An 8,869-nucleotide genomic window follows, 5' to 3' on the forward strand; every position below is an offset into this window, starting at 1 on the left:
AAGCCAACCACAGAAAAGAGGACGGCGAATGCAGCTCTCATCTCTCTCATTGCTGAAGAAGAAGACCACATCTCTCTCTCTCTCCCTATGTTTCATCTTTATTTTTTTTATGAACTTTGTAATAATGAGTAGCTAGTTCCTTTGCTTTGGGATGTAGATGAACCATGCTTATTTCATTAAGTTGATTGTTCTATATCTTCTAGTCGATTAGGGAAAAGCATTGGAGATTTGAAATCCCAAAGATCTTCACATATTCACAGTTAATAGATTTAAATTTAGTTTTGTTAAATTCAATCTTAGTAACTTAGCCTTTTAGTTCCCCATAGTTCGACCCCGTACTTTCTGCTTGCTAGATTAGTATAGGATTTTATTTTTGATTGGTTAGCGACACGATCAAATTTTGGCGCCGTTGCCGGGGATCGAACCCGGGTCACCCACGTGACAGGTGGGAATACTTACCACTAAAAAAAAAAAAATGGGTTCCTAGGATTGATTTTTGTCAATTAGGCATAATTTTCAGAGTAATTTTAGTTTTTTTTATTTTTTATTTTTCTTTGCTTATTTAACTAATCCCTTTTTCTTTTGTTTTGTAGGTAACTGCAAGAGTAGCGATTCGATAATTAGTTTAGGTTGTTATCTTTTCTTTCTTAGATATAATTGTATTTAGGACTTTTCAATTGTAATATTTGCATTAGTTGGGTTGTTTAGGTTAATTTTTAAAAATCCCCATCCCTCAGATCCCGCATGTGTAACTTTTGTTCGAAAGATCACGTGGATTGCGCTTTAGGTACGTCCTAAACTCTCCCTTTTGCTATAGTTATTTTCTTTTAATTTTTTCTTATTTAGCTTATTCTTTTTTTTATTCTTCTGTGTGTATGCATGGTCGTCGGTCCCTAAACCCTGAGTTGACTCCACTTGACTTAGAGTTAGAAGAGACTTTGGCCAACCTTAGAAGGCAAAGAACCATGGCAAACTATGAGCCTCCAATGAGGCCCTTGAGTGAGCATTTCATTCCTACGATATATACTCCGGTTTCTTGTATTAAGTTGCCTAACATAGAGGCGGCTCAATATGAGATCAAATCTAGTGTGATTCAAATGCTACCATCTTTTTACGGACTTGCCAATGAAGAGCCTTATAAGCACTTAGATGAGTTTTTAGAGGTGTCCTCCACAGTTAAAATTCAAAACCTCTCAGTTGATGCTTTAAGATTACTTCTTTTTCCATTCTCCCTTAAAGATAAAGATGAGTTTTTGCTTCATTTTTTGGACAATGTTAACATTTCCACTTGGGTAGAAATGCAACAGGAGTTCCTTAAAAAGTTCTTCCCCATTGGCCGTACCAATAGCATTAGGAGAGCGATAACGAGTTTCTCCCAACAAGAAGGAGAACAATTTCATGAGGCTTGGGAAAGACTAAAAGAATTACTTAGAAAGTGCCCCCACCATGCTATTCCTAAATGGCAATTGGTTCAATGCTTTTATGATGGCCTTAGAGACCGACATAGGCAAATGGTTGATTCTTCTTGTGGTGGGACTTTCATGCACAAGAATGAGAATGAGGCATGGGAACTTTTTGAGACCCTTAGTGAAAACTCCAACACCATGCTTCAACAGCTAGGACTGAGATTCCATCCATTGGGCAACCAAAGAGGAGCGGTCTCTATGAGATTAATCTTACCATTGAGATGAGCACTAAGGTTGACTTGCTATCAAAGAAATTGGACCATCTCTTGTCATTAGGACAACAAACCCCATCTCCACTTCTTACAAGTTTCTCTCCACCTAATCAGATTGAAGCATGTGCTTTATGTTCTAACTTATCCCATCATGTCACTGACTGCTATTTGGCTACACAATACCCTGAGTTTGTTAAGGAGCATGCACATTTGGCCCAAGGAGTCTCTAAATTGGGGAATGATCCATATTCCAATGCCTACAACCCAGGATGGCGAAACCACCCCAATTTTTCATGGCAAAACTCAATGCCCAATCCCTCTAATCAAATACCTTATAGGCTACCTCCATTTAATATGCACCAAAATGCCTATAGGAATGAGCAACCATCATCTTCACAACCCTCACATAATTCATCATTTGAGGATAAGGTACTAAAAGCACTTAGTGGCTTAGAGCAAAACACTCAATTGTTGCATTCCCATTCTCAATCCATTAACAAATTGGAAACTCAACTTGGTCAACTAGCTGATGCCATCAGTAGGAGGGAGGTTGGTCAGTTACCTAGTCAACCAATAGGTAACCCTAATCATCAAATTGGGTCTAGGAAAGAACAAGTCCAAGCAGTCTTGGTTGTGACACGCAGTGGGAAGGAATATTATGCACCTTTGCCTACTCCTAAGCCATTGCCCATTGATCTTGAGAGTCAAGAAGAGGTTGATTTGACCCATGAGACTGGCAATGATGCACACAAGCCTAGTAAAGAAACACCACCTGTGAGTATTTCCCATCAATTTCCTTGTAAGGGGTTGCACATTCCGATTGTAGAGGGCCCTACTCCTAAATCTTACACTCCCAAAGCCCCCTTCCCTGAAGCTCTTGAGTCCTCAATTCCAGATTCTAGAAAGAATGCTAAGATGCAGGAGATGATTGATTTATTCCAACAAGTTCGTATCAATCTCCCACTATTAGATGCTATCAAGCAAGTCCCAGCTTATGCTAAGTTTCTAAAAGATTTGTGCACCCAAAAGCGTAAGTTGAAGACTCAAACACCTAAAACTGTGCACCTAACTGAATCAGTCAGCTCGGTAATTTCCAACCAACTGCCCCCTAAACTTAAAGATCCAGGTACACCTTTAATTTCATGTGTCATTGGAGATTTATCCATAAGTAAAGCATTGCTTGATTTGGGAGCTAGTGTGAATATTTTACCCGGTTCAGTTTATGATAGGTTTGGTCTAGGAGATTTGAAATCCACTGATGTGATTCTACAATTGGCAGACCGTTCAATCAAACGACCCCGTGGGCTACTTGAAAACGTTTTGGTAAAGGTTGAGGATCTATATTTTCCTGTTGATTTTTTGATCCTAGATATGGACAATACAACTACCAATAAGTTACCACCAATCATTCTTGGACGGCCCTTTTTAGCCACTACGACTGCTTGCATCAATTGTAGATCGGTTGTTATGGACATATCATTTGGCAATAAGAAACTTAGAGTCAACATCTTCAATGCATCATTAAGCTCAAATAGGGATGAAGAGTGCTTTGCGATTAACTTTATTGATGAGGTAGTGGTTGATTATACTCCGAACATGCTTATTGATGATCCCCTACAACATTGCTTGCCATTTGGGGAATCTAACCTAAATATTGAGGAAGTCAACACATTGTTGGACTCTTCCACTTCTTTGGAGCAGTCACCATTCACATTTAGATTTGAGCCTCCACCTCCATTGGCTGCTTCTTACTGAGTCTGGCTGAAGACTCTAAACTTAGCGCTTTATGGGAGGCAACCCATTTGTATAGATGTTATTTCTTGTTTTTTTTTCTTCTCTTTTCTTTGTTTGTTGTTAGGTTTTACTGTTGCGTGCTCTATCATGATTTCAAACATCGGGTACACTCTTTCCTCTATTTGCTTCTATTATTTTTTTTTGCATGCACTGAGGTCATTGCATAATTTAAGTGTGTGGGGGGGGGTGTCAACTCGAGTAAGACTTGTTGATAGTTGGTAGAGCATTGTCACAAAGATAAAAAGTGCCCAATTTTTCTCCCGGCTTTGGTAAGATAAATGTTTTAATTCCTTGCTTAGATACAAAATGAGAGTTTAAGTGTTTTAAAAATCCCATCTGATGTAATGAACACCCTCTTGAGAGAATAGTAATGGGTTTTACATTTTGAGTCCGAGGTTGAATCGGAAAATAGGAATTCCAGGTAGTCCAAAAGGTTTGACCATCTAGTTATCTTGTATTGCCTTGTGCTTATGGTGACAAGTTGAGACCGATTTTAGACTATTTAAATGTGAAGTGAATTGAAGTATAATGTGAAAAAAAGAAAAAAGAAAAAAAAAATGCTGAAGTTTAAAGGTTAGACCTCCTTCTTAGTAACCGGGTCTCGGTGTCACCTACATCGTGCTTCGTGTCAAACAGTTGGGGTGTCTTTGGTCCAGTCTTGGCCTGTAGCCTAGTTGGCTTGAGTAAGTAAGTTCGAGGGGTATTCTACACTTAGTCCCTTAAAGCCATCTGGCTTGAGAGCGGCTGACCCAACACTCGTTACATAGGCCATCTAGAAAGCTTAAGAGGCAAGACATTGCACAGGCTAGAACTGTGACCATTAAAGAAAGAAGTGAATTAATGTGCTTATAAAGGTGAAATGTCTAAGAAGGTCAATATTGCTTAGATCTTGAGTTCTTGGTATTATTTGGTATATAGTTTAGTCTTATCTGAGGGTGAACTGGTAGACTGAAGATAAGAAGAGACTTCTCGATTGAATTGTTTGCCTAGAGCTAGACTCAAGAGAGGGTGTAAGAGCTTAAGTGTGGGGGTGCCTATATTCCCTTTAATCTTTAGTGGCGTGTATTTGTCTTGGAATCTATCTTTCTACTCTTACTACTGCCAGAATAATTAGAAGAGCACTTAAGAATTTTGTGTGTATATTCTCTGCAAACACTCACGAGACACAACTCGTCCACTAGGGTAACCTAGGGGTTTAAAGGCTTGTTGCACATGCTAAGTGCAACCGTGATTCCTACGAAAGTGAGTTAGGTTTTTCTTTCTTTATTTTCTGTATTAGTTTTTTTTTTTTTTATTTTGCTCGAGGACTAGCAAACACTCAAGTGTGGGGGTATTTGATAAGCATGCATTTACCATTATTTATTTGATTTAATTCCCCATACTTATTTAATTAAAGAGATCTAATTGAGTATTTTTGTGTATTTTTCAGGAATAAGGAGATTTTGGATATTAGAGATAATATGGAGTAAAGTTGGCAAATATATTAGATATTGGTGGATTTTAAATCATGGCATTCAATATTGCTGCTCAATAAATCATGAAAAGTGAGATCTTAGCCAAATTGAAAATAGGTGGAGGTCTAAGGAACAAAATTGGTAATAAATCTGAAAATCGGGTAAACTTCAGTATTTTGGGCATATCTCTATTGTATGAGCTTGGATTTCTATGATTTAAGATGCTATGAAACGCTATTGAAAATATCTACAACTTTCCAGTTTTGAGTTTTTCCAAATTCTGAAATAATAAAGGTCAAATCGATGGGTAAAGAGGGGGGATTCATTGTGTGCGGGAGACATAAAAGAGAAGCCAACCACAGAAAAGAGGACGGCGAATGCAGCTCTCATCTCTCTCATTGCTGAAGAAGAAGACAACATCTCTCTCTCTCTCTTCCTATGTTTCATCTTTATTTTTCTTATGAACTTTGTAATAATGAGTAGCTAGTTCCTTTGCTTTGGGATGTAGATGAACCATGCTTATTTCATTAAGTTGATTCTTCTATATCTTCTAGTTGATTGTGTTTGAGTTTGGCCAAAGATGTTCTATAACTCAGCGAACTAAGCGTGCCAAGCTTCCGCGAAGGACGATAGTCTTGCGAAGATAGGGCATATCTAGGAAGACCATCCCTAATTTACTTTGAAGTGTAGAGTTATATCGATTAGGGAAAAGCATTGGGGATTCAAAATCCCAAAGATCTTCACATATTCACAGTTAACGTTTTACATTAGTTAATAGATTTATTTTAAATTTAGTTTTGTTAAATTCAATCTTAGTAACTTAGCCTTTTAGTTCCCCATAGTTCGACCCCATACTTCCCCCCGGGGAAATTATAAGGTTTTTTTTTTTTTTGGTTGGCGCCCCGCCCTATTATTTTTTTTTTTTTAAAAAAATTTTATAGATAAAAAATTCGGCGTTTGGGGGCGGGCCCCCCCCCCCGGGCGGGGGGGGGGGGGGGGGGGCGGGGGGGGGGGGGGGGGGGAAAAAAAAAAAAAAAAAAAAAAAAAAAAAAAAAAAAAGCAAGTTTAAATAATTAATTAAAAAGGATTATAGGAGTCCAAATACTCCAAAGAATGAATGAAATAAAAGAATAAAAGGAACCAAGTTTAAAAAATTATCGAGTTCAGTGGAAGCAAAATAATAAACTAAATCATTTTTTTTCCAATAGCTTTCTTTAAAAGCCAAAGCCTTCTCTTCTAAAACAGCAAGAAAGGGGGTTCTCCAATTCTTTTCCAAAGACTTCTCAAAATGCTTGACAATCTTCCTCCTGCTGTCAATGGGTGCTGTAAGTGCACTCCAAACATTCGCAGAAGGCTTCATAGAATAAATATCCGTCTCCCATTGACGGTACCACATTTTCTTTATAGAGGTCGTTCCACTCACACGGAACTTCTCTTGATTCTGGAACACCATCTGTACAATATATAATAACATACAGAGAAAGGACTGAGTTTTGACGAACTCAGTAAGGATAACACATTTCTCATACATATGACAACATAACCAGATAAGCATATATGAAATGAATGATATGCAAGTATATGAATTCTACTAAGATCTAACTATGCAAGTCTCTAGACGGTTGACATGCTTTAAGATATAACACTAGCCCTCCTCTGGGTAGGTCTTCACGGACTGGTTACCTCTGTTGGGATCCCGGGTAAAGGGGTTCAATCCTTGTCAATCAACCATGGCTGGGGTTTAAGTCAACACTCTCTTACCACGACCATTGGCATGAGTACTGATGTATATCGGGATTTCTAATCCAATGCAAAGTCATACAGTAACATACTACATAAAGTGTGAAATCTAGCCTAAACCCTAACCCGGAAACCCATTTGTTTGTAGGTCTGAAAACCCGAAGTAAAGGAAGAAGGCAATTATGGACCATCTTAGTGGAAGACATGGTGTTTGATCCAAAACCCATGGAGATTGATGAAAGAGTTCTGATAAGCATGCATTTATCATTATTTATTTGATTTAATTTCCCACACTTATTTAATTAAAATAGAGCTAATTGAATATTTTTGTGTATTTTTCAGGAATAAAGTGATTTTGGTTATTAGAGATAATGTGGAGTAAAGTTGACAAATATATTAGATATTGATGGATTTTAAATCATGAGATTCAATCTTGCTTCCCAAGAGAGCAACTCTTAGCCAATTGGAAACAAGTGGAGGTCTAAGGAACAAAATTGGTAATAAATCTGAAAATTGTGTAAACAGACCCACCTTCAATATTTTGGGCATATCTCTTTCGTATGGGTTCGGATTGCAGTGATTCAAGATGTTATGGAACGATATTGAAAATATCTACAACTTTTTAGTTTTGAATGTTTCCAAAATACGAACAAATAATGGTCGAATTGACCGGTAAAGAGAGGGAATTCATTGTGTGCGGGATACATAAAAGAGAAGCCAGCCACAGAGAACAGGAGAAGACAGCGAACACGGATTTTGGCTCTCATCTCTCTCATTGCTCAAGAAGAAGACCACATCTCTCTCTCTCTCTCTCTCTCTCTCTCTCTCTCTCTCTCTCTCTCTCTCTCTCTCTCTCTATGTTTCATCTTTATTTGTCTTATGAACTTTGTGATAATGAGTAGCTAGTTCATTTTCTTTGGGATGTAAAGGAACCAATGCTTATTTCATTAATTTAAATGTTTTATATCTTCTAGTTGATTGTGTTTGAGTCTAGTCAAAGATGTTCTATAGCTAAACAAACTAAGCGTGCCAAACTTCGGTGAAGGACGATAGTCTTGTGAAGATAGGGCATATTTAGGAAGACCATCCTTAATTTATTTTGAAGCGTAGAATTATATCGGTTAGGGAAAAACATTAGGAATTTGAAATCCCAAAGATCCTCACATATTCATAGTTAAAGTCTTTTCATTGATTAACAGATTTATTTAAATTTAGTTTTGTTGAATTCAATCTTAGTAATTTAGCCTTTTAGTTTCTCATAGTCCAACCCCGTACTTTCTGCTAGCTAGATTAGTATAGGATTTTATTTTGATTGGTTAGCAACACGATCAAATTTTGGCGCCATTGCCGAGGAACTAAAGTACAATTGCTAGGATTGATTTTTGTCAATTAGGCATAATTTTTAGAGTAATTTTAATGTTTTTAATTTTTTATTTATTTAACTAATCTTTTTTTTTTTTGTAGGTAAACTGCAAGAGTAGCGATTGGATAATTAGTTTAGGTTGTTATCTTTTATTTCTTAGATATAATTGTATTTAGGATATTATAATTGTAATATTTGCATTAGATTGGGTTGTTTAGGTTAATTTTTTTAAAATCCCCATCCCTCCAATCCCACATGTGTAATTTTTGTTCGAAAAATCACGTGGATTGCACTTCAGGTTCGTTCTAAACTCTCTCTTTTGCTGTAGTTATTTTCTTTTAATTTTACTTATTTAGCTTCTTTCTATGTGTATGCATGATCATCGATCCCTAAACCTTGAGTTGAACCCACTTGACTTTGAGTTGAAGAGACCTTGGCCAACCTTAGAAGGCAAAGAACCATGGCAAACTATGAGCCTCCAATGAGGCCCTTGAGTGAGCATTTCATTCCTACGACATATACTCCGGTTTCTTGTATTAACTTGCCTGACAAGAGGCGGCTCAATATGAGATCAAATCTAGTGTGATTCAAATGCTACCATCTTTTTATGGACTTTCCAATGAAGAGCCTTATAAGCACTTAGATGAGTTTTTAGAAGTGTCCTCTACTGTTAAAATTCAAAAACTCTCAGTTGTTGCTTTAAGGTTACTTCTTTTCCCATTCTCCCTTAAAGATAAAGCTAAGCATTGGCTTCATTTTTTAGACAATGTTAAAATTTCCACTTTGGCAGAAATGCAACAGAAGTTCTTTAAAAAGTTCTTACCCATTGGCTGTACCAAT

General features: G+C 37.2%; 1 non-coding gene across 1 annotated transcript; it reads right to left on the reverse strand.

The window, feature by feature from the left end:
* Nucleotides 1-1,346: 1,346 nt before the first annotated feature.
* LOC148998792 (small nucleolar RNA R71) lies at nucleotides 1,347-1,453 on the reverse strand. Its single transcript, XR_016171108.1, has one exon. It is a non-coding gene; the product is annotated as a small nucleolar RNA R71 (small nucleolar RNA).
* Between the last annotated feature and the right edge of the window lie 7,416 nt (nucleotides 1,454-8,869).

Source organism: Hakea prostrata, unplaced genomic scaffold (assembly GCF_041222555.1).
Source record: "Hakea prostrata isolate BN-2017 unplaced genomic scaffold, UWA_Hpros_2 contig_134, whole genome shotgun sequence".
In the NCBI taxonomy this organism is placed as follows: Eukaryota; Viridiplantae; Streptophyta; class Magnoliopsida; order Proteales; family Proteaceae; genus Hakea; species Hakea prostrata.